A 14697-nucleotide genomic window follows, 5' to 3' on the forward strand; every position below is an offset into this window, starting at 1 on the left:
CGACGATCGATCTTAGAATTACCGCGTTGCGGCGGGGATATTTAAAACGACGTATATCCGGCGTTGAATGCAGTCTTCCCAGCGAAATCATTTATTTGTCATCTATTTTCGGTTCTTCGTTGTATCTAATTGTTGAATCGTTGCGAATTTACGCCGAACAATAGGAATTATGCATCTTCGAATTATAAATAAATATTCACATTATAAATATATGTCCGCTGTTTGTGTTTGTGACGGGCACGATCTATTTAAATCTCAAATGCGATTATCCGTAAAGAATCATTTATTCATCACCTATCTTCGATCGTTCGTTGTCTAATCGTTCAATTAATCCCCGATAATGTAGGAATGATAAGGATTAATGTCTAAACGCGTTGTAAACGCGCAATTGTGGTGCCTGTGCATAATAGGGACAATCTACTTGAATCCTACCGAGAACTAGCGCGTATCATCGATCGGTTAAACCAAGTTTATCGTTCGATACACGTTGCGTTTTATCGCGACAAGACTGCTCAACGAGTCGATCGCGGTTATTTAATTTTTCAATGTCATCGAACGATCTTATTCTTGTCGAGTCGCTTGAAAGTAATACCTATGATTACGCGTCGGAACATTATACGAAATGACGTGACAATTCGTTAACGCGTCTCTCAGCATGGTTTAGGTAATGTATATTGCATAACTTTCAACAGCGTGACTGTGCATTCCGCGTCCCATCCTCCCACGTATTTCTCTCTCCATTTCTCTTTATCTCGTTTCGTTCATTTCGTTGCGCCGTATCTGTTCGCGTGTCTCAATTTGTTAAAATCGTTGCTACAATTCGATTCGTTTCGATTGAACAAAAGTTAAGTAAGTAGGCCAGCCACGGAAAAAGACAACGAATCAGTTATTGATGTTGATTAAGAAAGGACGATAGAATATCGCGAGGACGAATTAGCCGAATAATTTACGTGTACGGTTATAGGATTGTCGAGAAAACTGTTGAAAATGCAGACAGAAACACAAATGGATAAATATGAAGAATAAAGTTTCCTAAAGTGGCACTTTTACGTTCTATGAACATCTAGCTGTCGCGCGGAAGCGACATTTCGCCCGAAATTCACCAACCACTAGCATTTATTATTCTATTTATTGTAATGATTTAGGTGCATCGCGTCTGCATTAATATGATTGAAAGTCCTGTGTTTACGGGACGCTAGATTATGGTTGAATTGACTGCACGTTCACGCAGTCAATTCAGGTTAATGATTTCACTGTAACGCTCCGTCATGGACTCATCGTTCGCACATGCGGTGTAACGCGATCTAATTTTCGACCGTAATAGCCAGCCCGGATTCGAATTTGCATATTTCTCTACTTTCAGCCGTAATTCGGGATATGTTAAAAATTAACATACGTCACATAGAGAACATACATCGTCCTAGAGAAAATGATGAATGGCTTATGGAACGTTTCTTTTCTTTTCATACTTGTTTCAAAGCTGAGAACCAGGATCAAAACTAAAGAGCAGATGAAAGGATAAACTTTTTCTTGTAAATAGTTAGCAGGCTCTCTCATCCGGTCTAATGAAAATGACCGCGTATTGCCACGGTGTCTAATACCTGTACACGTATGTATTTATATTTCGACGTATAAAAATGTGACAAAGAGTAGTCAACCATGGGCGTAACGTGCTGGAAAACGCGAGAGTTGTAACACCATGAAATACCAACGTTTTGTAGATCTTTGTTCTCCGATAATAATTATTCATCGTAGATTTATTATCTATATTCTATTGATTCGAACATGTTTCGTGATCGTAGAATCGGTGACGTTACAAGGAAAATCGAACGAACTGGTAATATAGAAAGTGTCGTAGCTTAAACAAACGTTCGTAACATTATCGAAACCGTACACGGAGTGCGTTTCTATTCGACGAACAGCCTATAAATCGCGTACGCGCGTTCCTATCGATCGCCATCGTAGAAACTCGCCAATCACGTCGCTACTACATGAATTTATTCGGCTTACAAATTGTTACGACATCGACCAGCAGCTCGGAATTCATAGAAAACTCGAAAGTTAATGCCGGTTATTTCCTCGGCTGGATATTACATTCGCTTACTCGGTTCGGCTTGAAAACGCAGATTTACTCGGTGAATGAGATTAGTATCGAGATATTTCACATGGCACGTTTGCGTGTACTGGGTTATTGAATCTTAAATGAGAGAAAAATAAGAGGGCGCGTCACGAAATAGTATCGCGATGTTCGCCCGATGATTGTTAGCAGGTATAACGACGATAACGTTTCATAATTTTGCCATTTCCTACGCCACTGTTTGCTCAGCGGACAAAAGTACATGGACTGCATCAAATGTATGAGCAAGATCGTCGTGAAAGAAACATTTCACGCTGATTACACTCTGTCTCCGGGTGCTGTCAGTCTGCCCTTCTGATCTGCAAAGAGTTGCTCTTTAGGAATATTAATCCGAGAGACGCCTCCTTCCATTGAACTTCGTAATTGATCCTGCTGTTGAAACGAGAGTGTGACCTTGGTTGTAAAGGATTTGTAAATTAAAAATTGAACATTTTTGCTACATTTTAAGGTGATGTAAGCCTGATGCAAATGGAACAGTCGATGATGATTTACAAGTATGATTCTTCGATGTGCTATAATGCAGGACATCTAACACAGGTAGAAAATCTTTGACCGTAAATGTTGTGTATAACGCATTCGTTTCTAAAATATGACTGTTTCTGCTAAAAAGTTGTGTACGTTGTCATCATAGCGTGTTTAATCTGGAAAAATTCGTTTAGAAAAATAATTACGAAATGTACGGTAGAATAATTGACAGTTGGTAAGTGAATAAAGATGAGCAGTAAGCTGAAATAGATCAGTAGGAAATTACTTATGGAAATGCACGTAGTGTGATGGATGGGAGGGAGGAAGGAACACATACGTACGTTACATTCACCTGACAATATATATATAATTTCTTTCTTGGTGTCGTGTCGTCAAAGGAAAGAAAGAGAAAGAGAAAGAAGCAGAAAGAAATATAGCGAAATAAAGAAAATACGGGGCTTCGCTCGAGCGTAGAGCTTCATTGATGTTGCATCTGTTAAGAGCTTTCACCGTTTCTTGAGAGGCAAAACTAAAGAGTTGGTCGGACGAGGAAAATAAGCTGCTGTCGTCGAGGATTTTGTTCATTCGCGGCCTACATTATCAAAAAGTCATATTCGTACCGCGTCTAGTTATCTTTCTTCGAAACGTACTCGAATCACATGCAATCTAAGATATTAGATCTTAGAAGATTAGATTCTTTATCGATCATCGTACACTCACTCAACTCATTCACTCTCTTTTTATGATATACGATACTGTGCTCTATGGACGGTTTCAGAGATCACTGACATCCCTCATTTTATCAGCATTCTGGATATTAATAAAAAGCATCGTTCCCTCGATTTTCTGCATCGATACATTGTGGCTTTCACGTTCCACGTTGCGATTGTCAGTTACTGGTATGAATCAATTTTTCGTCCGTGCATCTTAAACAGTTCACGACGAAAGTAATTAGATGAACTCAGAGACGCAAGATGTCGTTCTCCGATAGCGTGGCAAAGGCACGGTTAAGCGAGGTTTCCGTGTAGATCGGGCCACGAATTTGGATGGTCTGAAAAGTGTATGCAGGGTACCCGGCGGGCACGACACGAACCTGCACAAGATATTGCTACTCTGTGGCGGTTAGACTTTCTGCAGCTAGAGCATTCAGAGTCAAAGGCAATTGCTTGTTTATAGGCAGTATCCAATCTACATTGGGGGGAGGCCCAACGGGGATTGGATGGGTTGAATGGGGCGGATGGGCTGATGGTGGTATAGGTTGCTACAGGTGCTTGAACAAACAAGATGTAAATTCGCTGTGCCACGGACCACGGAGGAAGCAAGTAATTAGATGCGTTGTTGCGGGGTCCACCTTTGAACTCCTGCTCGGTATTAAGGGCACTGTTTCCCCTGTTCCCGCGTTTCCGCCCTCATCATTCCCCTCTTTGGCGGACTGTGTTCCCTTCGCTCAAACGAGCGTAGCATACGCACCCAAGCCTTTATACTAGCTCCAGGTTCCGACGTTGGAGGTTACGTTTCCGCGCGCGCACGTCCACGTGCTCGATCGTGCGATAACAACACGTAAGGATACACAAATCTGAATTCCAGATGAGCCGATCTGGCGTTCTACGCGGTCACAGTGACCCGGCCACTGTGTGTAAAAGGATAACATGCAGTTGATTAGTGTTTAATGAGAATCGCTGGATAAAAGTTGTAATAGCGTTATCGGATTAGAAAGCATCGAATTTATGTTAATTTTTGTATATTATACGGAAGTGATATACATCCAAGCGGAGGAAAGCATTCTTGATATATATTACTTGCCATGTATCTTTTTTTCTCTTCATAAATCTCCAGACAGGGATAAATGAACGCTATAATTACAGAATGAGGTTGAAATTTATTAAACGTACGTATTAAGAGAGAAAACTAAATGTATATACTGTTCCAAATCCACTCTTCTCTTTTTATCCTAGTATCAACATCCAACAAAAATGTCAGCCTGTCAGTCTATAGAACTTCTCTGTTTCCTTTTACTTGGATCATCTGCTACTTAAACACGAGTCGAACGATTCATAGCGACCACTCTGCAATTGTTCTGAACAACGTATCACGCCTTGAAAAATCTTATTAGGAGGCTATTTTAACAAGCATGATGCTCGAAATTAGCAAGTTCGGTGACTCATAAACGGAAGGATCGTAGCGGCGGTTTATATATTTCAACGATAGCTTTATCGGATCGAAGTTGCAACGGAAGGTGATGGAAGCCGTGCTAACAAAAGGATTCCTTTGGTTCAACAAGACCGTCGTACCAACTGCCGTCCCTTTTTACCTTCCGCCCAAGTGTAAAATCTTTTCTTGACTCCTTATCGGTTGAACCGGGGAAAAGGAGAGAAAAAAGGCAAAGAGTAGGTGGAAGGGTCTGTAAACTCGGCGGAGTAGCAGCAAAGTCCCTGAGGTAGCCTCCACTTTCAGTATTTACTGCGTCCGAGGAAAAAGCAACGGTGCTACGGAAGATCGTGGCCGCTCCTTTAGGAGGCAGCTTTCCTTCACCTACTCCTCTATATTTTCCCACGTCCTCCTTTGTCGACGGCAAGGTGGGCCAACTCGGCAATTCGAGCTCTGTCTGTGTTCCTGAATTAAATACCCCATGAGGGACATATGTTTACGAGGCTTCCTCTCTTTCGGTGAGTTACTTCTAGATCAGTGCTGTTCACCACCAGACTCCCCAGAGCTGTATCCCTATCCTTCCCGAAAGAATATAATTGTATTGACTGGTAACATGTTTGCGAAGTTCCTTGGCTGCTTATTAAACATGCAGTTAGAGCTCCGGTATAGAATCGACGAGCTTTCCGGGAAAAGGTCTGCGGATCTATGGCGAGAATATGTCATATGTAAGTACCAAGGGTAATATCCAGTCAATTTTTATCCGTTTGTATAAAAAGGACAAAGTTGTTTAGATTAAACGAACCATTATAATCTTCAGTATAAACATAGTCGATATTAAAAAGCCAGAACTAAAGCTGCCCGACATAATTTTATTAATCCGGTGTTTCGTATTACGGAACCTATCTCGGGAAGCTGCGCGATTCTGAATTGAAATACGAAGCCTCGTTTGTCTTTAATCTTCAGAAATGTTTAACAAATTGAAAATCTCAAGTAACAATTATCAATAGAATACAAGGATATGACGCGATTATTAGGATATCGAATGAGAGATGGGTTGACTAACAAGATCCTAAAGTGTTTAAAATTCAGAATCCTAGCGTTTTTAGCTAGCTACCACTTTTTAAAACTTAGACACCATAAAAAGCAACACCAATTTGCCTGTGTCACAGTAGGCGAAGGTAGTTACGAATGTGAACCGCCCTATACTCCCAATTTCATCCTCCCTACACTCCATTGCACGTGTATCTCGTTCCACTGCATTGTTGCCTACGAGACGAACGAGTTTTGACTCGATTCTATTTAAATAATTGATAGCTTCGGGAGGAAGTTATCAACCACGTAAGGAAAGATAGACCATGGAGTTCCTATCACCTTCGCTACTTATAATGGGTATGTAATGGCTGCCCTACGGGTGATTGCGTATTCTGAAGCGACAATTATGATCCTCACAAGGATGGCGATAATTGTTTCCGCGGAACAGGTAAATCACTCGCGACTCGTTGACAGATCTGAAACCCTAATCTAGACATGAACTTACGACTAGAATTAATTTAAATTCAAACTTAAACTAGATCCATCGCTAGAAAATGTCGACGAAGAGAATCTGAAATGATACATTTTCCAATTAATACGCGCTTTCAATTTTCTGTATTGTATGTGGAATAATTTCAATCCAATTAATTTTAAACATATATTATGCTAAAGCTTTAACGAACGAATGAAACGTTTTCGATGAATAGAATGTCGGTATGTATTTTCTCCTTTTCATATAATTTTATTCCATTAATAAAATGAAGATTATAAAACAGAATAGAAGAATATTAATTTTCAAAGTTGTATGAAAGAATGGCTATTTTAGCATAAACTTCGTTTTAATGTCCTTTATTAAGAGACGATGTGGTTCGACATTCCCGTGTTTCTTTATTCGAAAAGTGTAAAAATGAAAATTATGTCTAATAATGAAAAGAGCGAACGGATCAAATCCATCGAACGTTCGAATGAATTTAAATTAAATCGCAAGTGTAATTTTAAAATATCGCAGTCGCATTGCAGTCACCGTGGCCAGCGTATAATTCGCAAACTCTAATTTAAAAAAGTCGCCACCAGTTATAATGAACACTGTGAAATCGCGAGTGTACATTCTTGTCGGAACATGATTTTCGATTTTCATAAAAGGATCTGTCATCTGTAGAGTGTTATTGAAATTTATTAAAATTATTTAGTATCGATTTCTAATAACACTTATATAGAGAGTCTATAAAGATTATATATTATAGCGCGATTTTACATCTTTGGATTGGTGGAGATCCGTTATTTTCTTTCTTGTATCATATTCTACTTATTACGAGGACCAAACATGTCGAAGGAAGTACGAGTCGCAGTTGAATCGTTCTCTCGAAAAATGATATTAAAATGTGCTAAAATATTAACGAAGAAACAGGAAATCCTTATATATTTAGCACTTGAAATAGCCAATTTTAATTACGATGAAATATCCAACTTCGTGACTTCGATTTACTCGAAAATTGCTTGCTATATGAACAAATATTTCAAATAAAACATTGAACATGGTGTCAAAGCGAAAGCCGGGAACAATACCGATGGATTTCAATAGTGCGCGACACTATTTTGCTAGTTTTAAAATTCGTAATAGATTAAATTTCGTAATATATTTTCATCCATAGATAAAAATTGAAGCTAGTCTATAGATGCTTGAAAGTAAAGCATACGCCTGATGAAAAATATTCACAGTTTAAATTTAAATCGTGTAGGTATCAAAGCATTGGTAAATCTGTTTTCTATAATATGAATAATATCGTGCTTCCATCAAAGTAAAATGAAATTTGTGGATAGATATGTGTGTATAGATACGTAGTACTTTGGCGGTGGAAATTTACATCAAAATTCGGAATCAATCAAATTCGATCAGTCTACGCATTCGTATTTTGAATGTATCAAAATTTATTAGTCCAGAATGTTGCACGAATCCCCGTCATTGTTTGTCGCAGCTTTGTTAAAATCTTCAATGGTGGAGTTTGTGGAATTTGTTGGATATCTATGTGGTTGGCGAAAGTAAATGTATTTCGATACAGTGCACGAATAAATAAAATTATCTCCATTATTTCCTTCTTCTTTTGCAATAACATACTGGTATTTGTGTTCTGTTCCATATACAATTATTCCAAAGACTGCTCTGCAATTCTTGTTTAAAGCGGTAACATTAAAATAATTCAAAAAGTTCAAGCGTGAATGGTTTGAAATAACTTTTATCAATCGGACCGTCTATTCGCTTTCTCTTGTATGCATTCTCACGTGTAAAATGTTACCGTGAAAAATAATTTCTCTCGTCCGTTCATGCCTGTGCATTACGTACATAATTAAACACGGATGAGAAGGTGAGGAAAAATCGTGCATCGGGAGATTCGAAAGAGGGAAAGGGCACGTTCCACAGGAGAAATTCCTTGAACATCGTAACGAAGACTCTTGAACATTCACGGAAGCCAGGAGGCGCCAGACAAACGAGCACGGCGAAAGAGCTTGCAAAATGCACGCAGTACGGAATATACCGAACTATATCAAACAGCACGACGGTTAATATTGGATTCTGTTAGAGCGGGAACGAACGCAAGGGTCGAACGTGTTTCTCGTTAAGTGAAGCAATTACCCAGACCTATCTGTTACTTACAACAGCGTCAGCAACCACCACAGCCTTTTAGTTTTGAAGACTGTCTCAGCTTTACGTCACAACCTGCACAGTTCGGCATTTTTCATGCTGTGTGAATTTTTTCCTCCTTTTTCCCCTTCTCACTCTAACTCCTTCTTTTTACTTTTCGCTATCCTTCTTCGGCTTATATCAGCTGTATCTCGCGCCATAGTCTTATTAGTTTCACTTTCGTATCTACGCGACGCGACAAAGTCCGTCTCTATGATAAATAATCCGTTCAACAATGAAAAAGCATTAGCATTCGCCGTTTCTATCATTTTTTCTTTAGGTTATACAAATAAATAATGGATCCTTCCAAATGAAATGCCACCAAGGAATGAAAACTCTTGACGGAACGATGCCTGGCAGCTAGATTCAATTATTATATTTATCCAACTCGCGCCCCTCCCCCCGTATCTGTAAATTATCGTTGCGGAACGAAGAAATTGGTTCGCAGCAGTCGCTTGCCAATTTTTAACCGTGGCTCGCGTCAATTTTACTTTACGCGACGCTGCACTCGATGCATCGATAAACTTGTAAATAATTAACGAACGCCACTCCTTCCCATCGTTAACATCCACCCTGTTATTGATTCTTCCTATTAGGCGGCATTCCCGCGAATCGCGTCGTTCCGCGAAATTCGTTATATCTGCGTTCGAGCGCGTATGCAGCCATTAAGATCGTGACTTTCCAAGACAGAAATAATTGCATTCCGGATTGAATGTATCGAAATGCGTTCGCGGTTCCTCAAGTTTCTTCCGTCTACGTCTATGATACGACTACCCAACTCTCAAAGAGTTTGCTGCTACTCAGCTCTTGAATTTTCTCTCTGTTTCCTAGGATTCCCAAGATGATTTACGTATTTCGTTTTAATTTACCTGAAACGAAAATGTTTCCTTTCTGTATACGTTATTAGCTGTTACTGTCTGGCCGATTTGGTGAAAATTTGTCGTGGGATTTTGTCTGTAATCAGCGTAGGATTTTAGTAAGGACGTCAGGTTTCAGGGTGGTTCGCGTACTGTGGGGAAACTACAATGTATAGTCGTGTCTCGAGTACGCGAATGTACGCTTTGAATCTTAATTCGCTTTATTATCTTTAAGCGACTATATCGGTCCACCGCGATCAGTGCTGTCACATCCGTCTCGTAAATTAAAAGGGTGAGTTTTCTTTTAAATCCAAGATGAAACGCCGTTGATTCGTGTACCCCATTCAGCGTCGTAATTACGAAATGAGTTCCTTAGGAAGCTAAACTGACCCCATCTTTTATAAATTTCTCAATTCTATTAGCGAGTCTCTCTGGTTATGTTATTAGCGTAAAATGCAAAGCGAATAGTCTAAAAAATATTTATAACATCATCGCTTCTGTATCGCAATGTACATAGAAAGCAGTGGGTGTCCTTTCAATTAGACAGCGATTCTTATTTAAATTTGAGACCTCCTTTAACAAGAAAGTTTTCACGTAACTCCGTCGATGATACTCGTTGATTGTACTTGCTATAAAACTGCAACAATCGAGGCTGCAGTTTACGAGGTGATATAAAAATAATGGATTAAACAGGAGTGGCAACGTATAATAGACCGCTTGACATTCTTTTGTCTCGTCGGAACGACCTATCTTCTTAGATCATATCAGCTAATTACTTGACAGCGTAATTATTGACCAAGCCGAGGATGGTCTACGCAGCGGCACAATGGCCGAAAGATGGTCGAAATTTTCTACGTCCTTGTTTCCGGAGGAGCCAACCTCGATGAACGGTTGCGAAATAACTTCGCACAATTTTTTGTCCGACAGCGGGCAGCTTATTGCCAAGTATTCGTTTAAGGGTGACGTTACTCCTCGAGTAAAGATTTATCGATATAAATGAGTACTCAGAATACGCACGGCCAATCTCCGATCAATTTTTATTAAACCATTATTTGCGACTTTGCATGTTATCGTTATTCAATATTAGAAAGAATTTTATTTCTGCGAAATAGTCTGTTATAGTTACATTTAAGCGGATGGTATTCTTGAGATCCCCTTGATCGCCGCCATCGCCACCACGGTGAATTCTATGGAAATAAAAAGGAAATTGGAACTGCGAATGGTCCGGCGCCACGTACCGGTGTAATGCATTGAAATAATGAAAACCTATAGATGAAGAAGCTCGAAATGGCTTTTGTGCTTTTTGCTCGTCTAATGAAAATTCGTTCAGCTACAGCAAGGATCCCGCGGTGCGGAATGTGTAAAGTCGAGCGGTATCTACGAAAAGAGCGACGATCGATAATGAGCGGTTCTCGGCCATTGGAAGCGTTAAATTGATTTAAATCGCGGGAACGTGTGTAGATGAAAATGTAGAGCGAGAGAGAAAGAGAGGGCGAGATTTTAAATTGCCAACTTGCACGTTGGAGATATTTGTAATCCCATCGAAATCTCCACGGAATTCTTGCGCGAGTCTTCAAATAGTTGCACGTATTAATTTGATAATATAGAATTATAACAGAGAAAGAATGAAACATTCACGGTTTACCTCGCCGAGTCAACTCTTTTACGAGTTTTCAAGTAGTTTCTCGTATCTGATTAACAGCACTTGGACTAAGCTGTTTATCAAAAGCGCATCAATCACATCCGTGTCACTTACAACAGCTCGAGTAATCTGTTTTGAGCGCTCAATGTGTAATTGTTGGTGATCAAATTTGGCGAATTACAAGAAAACTCGCTTAGCTTGACCCAAATAACTCAATTTCATCTATTAACTTGATAGCGCAATTTTAAGAAAGAATAAGACACTGACAGATTATCTGGTCGAACGAATCTTTCGAAAGTCACGTGTATCGATTACAAGCTCATCAAATTGTACTAGATCACTTACGTAATTTGCTGTTCATTCGCATCTCGTATTAGAACATGCGCATCGTGAGCAACCATGGAGAACGCACCTGTAATGGGAATGCAGACACATAATTAGTATAGTGGCTTTTAATGGCGCATGCTGAATTCTATCCTATGGTACAAGAAGGGAAGCTGAGACGTATTTTATGTAGGCCTAACTAAGATCTCCGATTCGTATCTTCTTAGGTCTCTGTCAATCTGCTCGTTCAAACGTTTGAATATAAACTCTAACGTCGCATCAATTTACTATTATGATTGATCCTCAGATAGAATCCCCTACAAGGGGACACAAAGAGGAAATCTGAGTAGCAATAATGGCTTTGAAAGTAAATGATCATTCTTTTAAAAGAAAGTAACACTTAAGATTCCCAAGATAATTACCATAGAAAAAATGTATGGATCCTAATTTCGATAGAATTAATCAGAATAGCAAAGCCAGGGATATGTTAATGTGGGAAAAACATACACGCATATACGCATGACCATTGACACACATATTCCAATGTATATAGCAACCACGATGATATATTTGCATGTAAATTAAAGCACCAAATAACCGCGTAATGGATACCGAACTTTGACGTCTGATCGATGCATCGCGAAAGATACAATACATTTGCGTCCCAAATTTCGTCGAACTTTTTCCCTCACCATTTCCCATCTACCTTTTCTATTCTGGTCCCGATCAATCCCTCTTCATCGAGTTACATCAATCGCAGTTGTATCGGCAATGTACTCTTAGGTTTCACCTAAATTATCCTTCAACAGAGGATTCACTTTCAAGATTTAATCGGAATTCGGTAGGAAGCCCCGACGCTGCGTTCGTTACCTAGTTTCTCGTATATGTCCTCCTGGTCGGAATTGAAAGCATCGTCTGATGCAGGGATGCAGATACGGAGGATGTCGTGGCTCGTGGTAGGCACGTACGAACGGCGACTGCTTTTCTGTCTCTCGGCGCTTACGCACGGCAGCAAGGATTACGTGTCACAAATTGGCATTACCCATTGCGAACGCAGACGCAGACACAGAGCCAGGTGTGTACGCGGTATTTCCAGAGAAGTGTCTCCAAGTGCTTCCAGCATACCTGATGCGATTGTGCGCGTTGAGGTTTGAACCGAACGGCTCTGTGACAGGCAATTTGCTTTGGGAGGAAATAATTGCGAGCGGTTTAAGAGTTTGTCAGGGTCCAACTTTAGGTTTTACTACTTATCGAACAACAGAACCACATCGAACTTTCAATCATTACCCGATTGCAATGGTTGCACTGTTGCGCCATTTACCGGGAATTTATCGAGAAACACGGTTGATATTTTACATGGATCATCGATTAAGGCGTTAATCGAACGTTTTAATTTTCTAAGGTAGAGGCTTACGAAGGTAGGAAAGATCGATCATTTCGAAGGTTTCTCTTCGTAGTTAGCGCATTATTCCGGATGAATAGGTAATGCTACTTTAAGTACTTGCAACGTCAGTTAAAACGGCGTAATACATTTTCGCGCTGGCCGGAACAACTTAGATCCTCTTCTTCCAATTAAACTTGGGAATCCTCTAGAATTTCTTCGCGCAACTTTTCCCACCTCGCAGCTCCTTTTTAGGCGGCGTTGCTTTTATAAATTCTCTCGGTTGAAATTTTTATATTTTCTCGATATATCGAAACGCAGAAATCACATATCTTTCATCCAGATTTCATTCTCTCCCATGTCGTCTCTTCTGATTTATCCTGTCTTGCATGTTGCATCTCGAGAGTCTGTGGGTGTCGCGTACTGATTCGATCGTTAGATAACGAAAGACTTCGACAGTATGACGATCTCTTAACAGCCAGACCATTCGTAGAAACTTCATCAAGTCGGAGATGTTTAACGACCAAAGCTATGCGTGTTTATGACCCCGTGGGATCCAGTGTTCGGACGATGAGTCTCGCAATGAAACGACGAAATTCAAAGGAAAGTAACGCGGCTCACCTCGCGCCGGAGAACGTTATTGTCCAAGGAACATAAAGGATACGTATCCATGCTTCTACACGGTAGGATTGCCCGTTATTCGTGTTGCGTTGAAGATGGCGACGGGGCGAATTTTCAACGATATCGCGACCGCGACGTTCGTGAAATAACACTCGCTTTCACGGTCACGACATTCCCGTCTGTTGTTCCGTTCCTTCCTTACGTGGAAGTTGCGTGAACAACGAGAACCAGAGAATTCTCGGTAAATAGACTGTCATGAGTGAAAGGCCGGTACCGACTTTGAACGCAAGACCTGGAGAATTTTCAAAGCTGGCAAAGGGCATCGATCACTATGAAACTTCGCATAGAGAAAATCCCATATACCGTACGAGATACCATACTATCCGATGCGAAAATAAACAAGGAGAATCCGGTATCTGGAAGCAATATTTTTTCTACCGGTATCGCAGCTCTCCGCTCCAACGAGGTGAGAAAATAAAGTGAAAAAGTACTTATCATCGATCGATCGATCGTTGTGAAATTAACAGAGAGAAGGTGAGTTTGGCCTCTGAATTTTTTTAATATAGAGCTTTTTTAAATTTTAGGTCGTAGGAAAATGGCGATACGTCACATTGTTTGTTTCTTATACGAGCACAATCCTAGAGCCTAATATCTTTCAATTAACGACGTACGTATTAACAAAATTATCTTTTTATAAAATTTGGTTATTTAATGTTTCCGACAAATATTTACATGGCTAGATTTTCCCCACAAATTCCATAAATTTTCAAATTCATCAATCGCTAAAAGAACGAGTTGAAGCGTCTAACCACTTTATATTAAAATACACCATTTGAACACTAAATAACGTCAAAGTCAAAACATCCGAGTACTTGAACTTATCATACCTACTTGTCATGTAATAATCTTTTTTAATTATAAAAGCCAATAGAACATCGTGGAATAATTCTGATAATCCTCTTACAGGATAAAAATATCAATGCAGCTTGTTCATCCCTTGTTCACTGCCACGTCGCGGAAGGATGCTCGTGTTTATCGTGAAATATACGCGTGTGGAGGACGCCTTGAAATTTTGTTGGTTCGCGTAGGACTGCTGGCGAAGCGATTTCTTCTGTGGGGTAAGTATCAAGGAATTCCTTACGAGTTGGTTGTGCTGGATCGGCGTGGAACGTATCCTCGATGCGGGAGCGCAAACCGGTTGAGCGTGTGCCCGACATTGTTATGCCGCTATCATCGTAGATTATGCTTCGAGGATGTTGCTTTCCGAACACGTCAGGATCATTGAATCCTACCTTGGTCATTCTTTAAAACATTTCCTATAATTCTGTTAAAACTTCTGCCTTCGGCTGATTTTATCGGTAGTGGGAAGTTTTGAAAGTTTGTTGGTCAGGTTTGGAATGCTTACCGAGC

The 14697-nt window shown here is 40.1% G+C and overlaps 1 protein-coding gene across 4 annotated transcripts in view; it reads left to right on the forward strand.

Moving 5' to 3' along the window:
- The window catches only part of LOC126919251 (lachesin-like), a 281367-nt gene that overhangs the window by 21493 nt on the left and 245177 nt on the right, over positions 1 to 14697 (forward strand). Inside the window, exon 1 of one of the 4 annotated variants that reach the window (XM_050728194.1) lies at positions 14237 to 14405. The exons of the other annotated variants lie outside the window; for them this stretch is intronic. The gene's annotated coding sequence lies outside the window, so the exon portion shown is untranslated. Of the gene's footprint in view, positions 1 to 14236; positions 14406 to 14697 lie in introns of those variants that run through there. 4 annotated transcript variants of the gene reach the window in all.

This window comes from Bombus affinis, chromosome 8 (assembly GCF_024516045.1).
Source record: "Bombus affinis isolate iyBomAffi1 chromosome 8, iyBomAffi1.2, whole genome shotgun sequence".
Lineage (NCBI taxonomy): Eukaryota > Metazoa > Arthropoda > Insecta > Hymenoptera > Apidae > Bombus > Bombus affinis.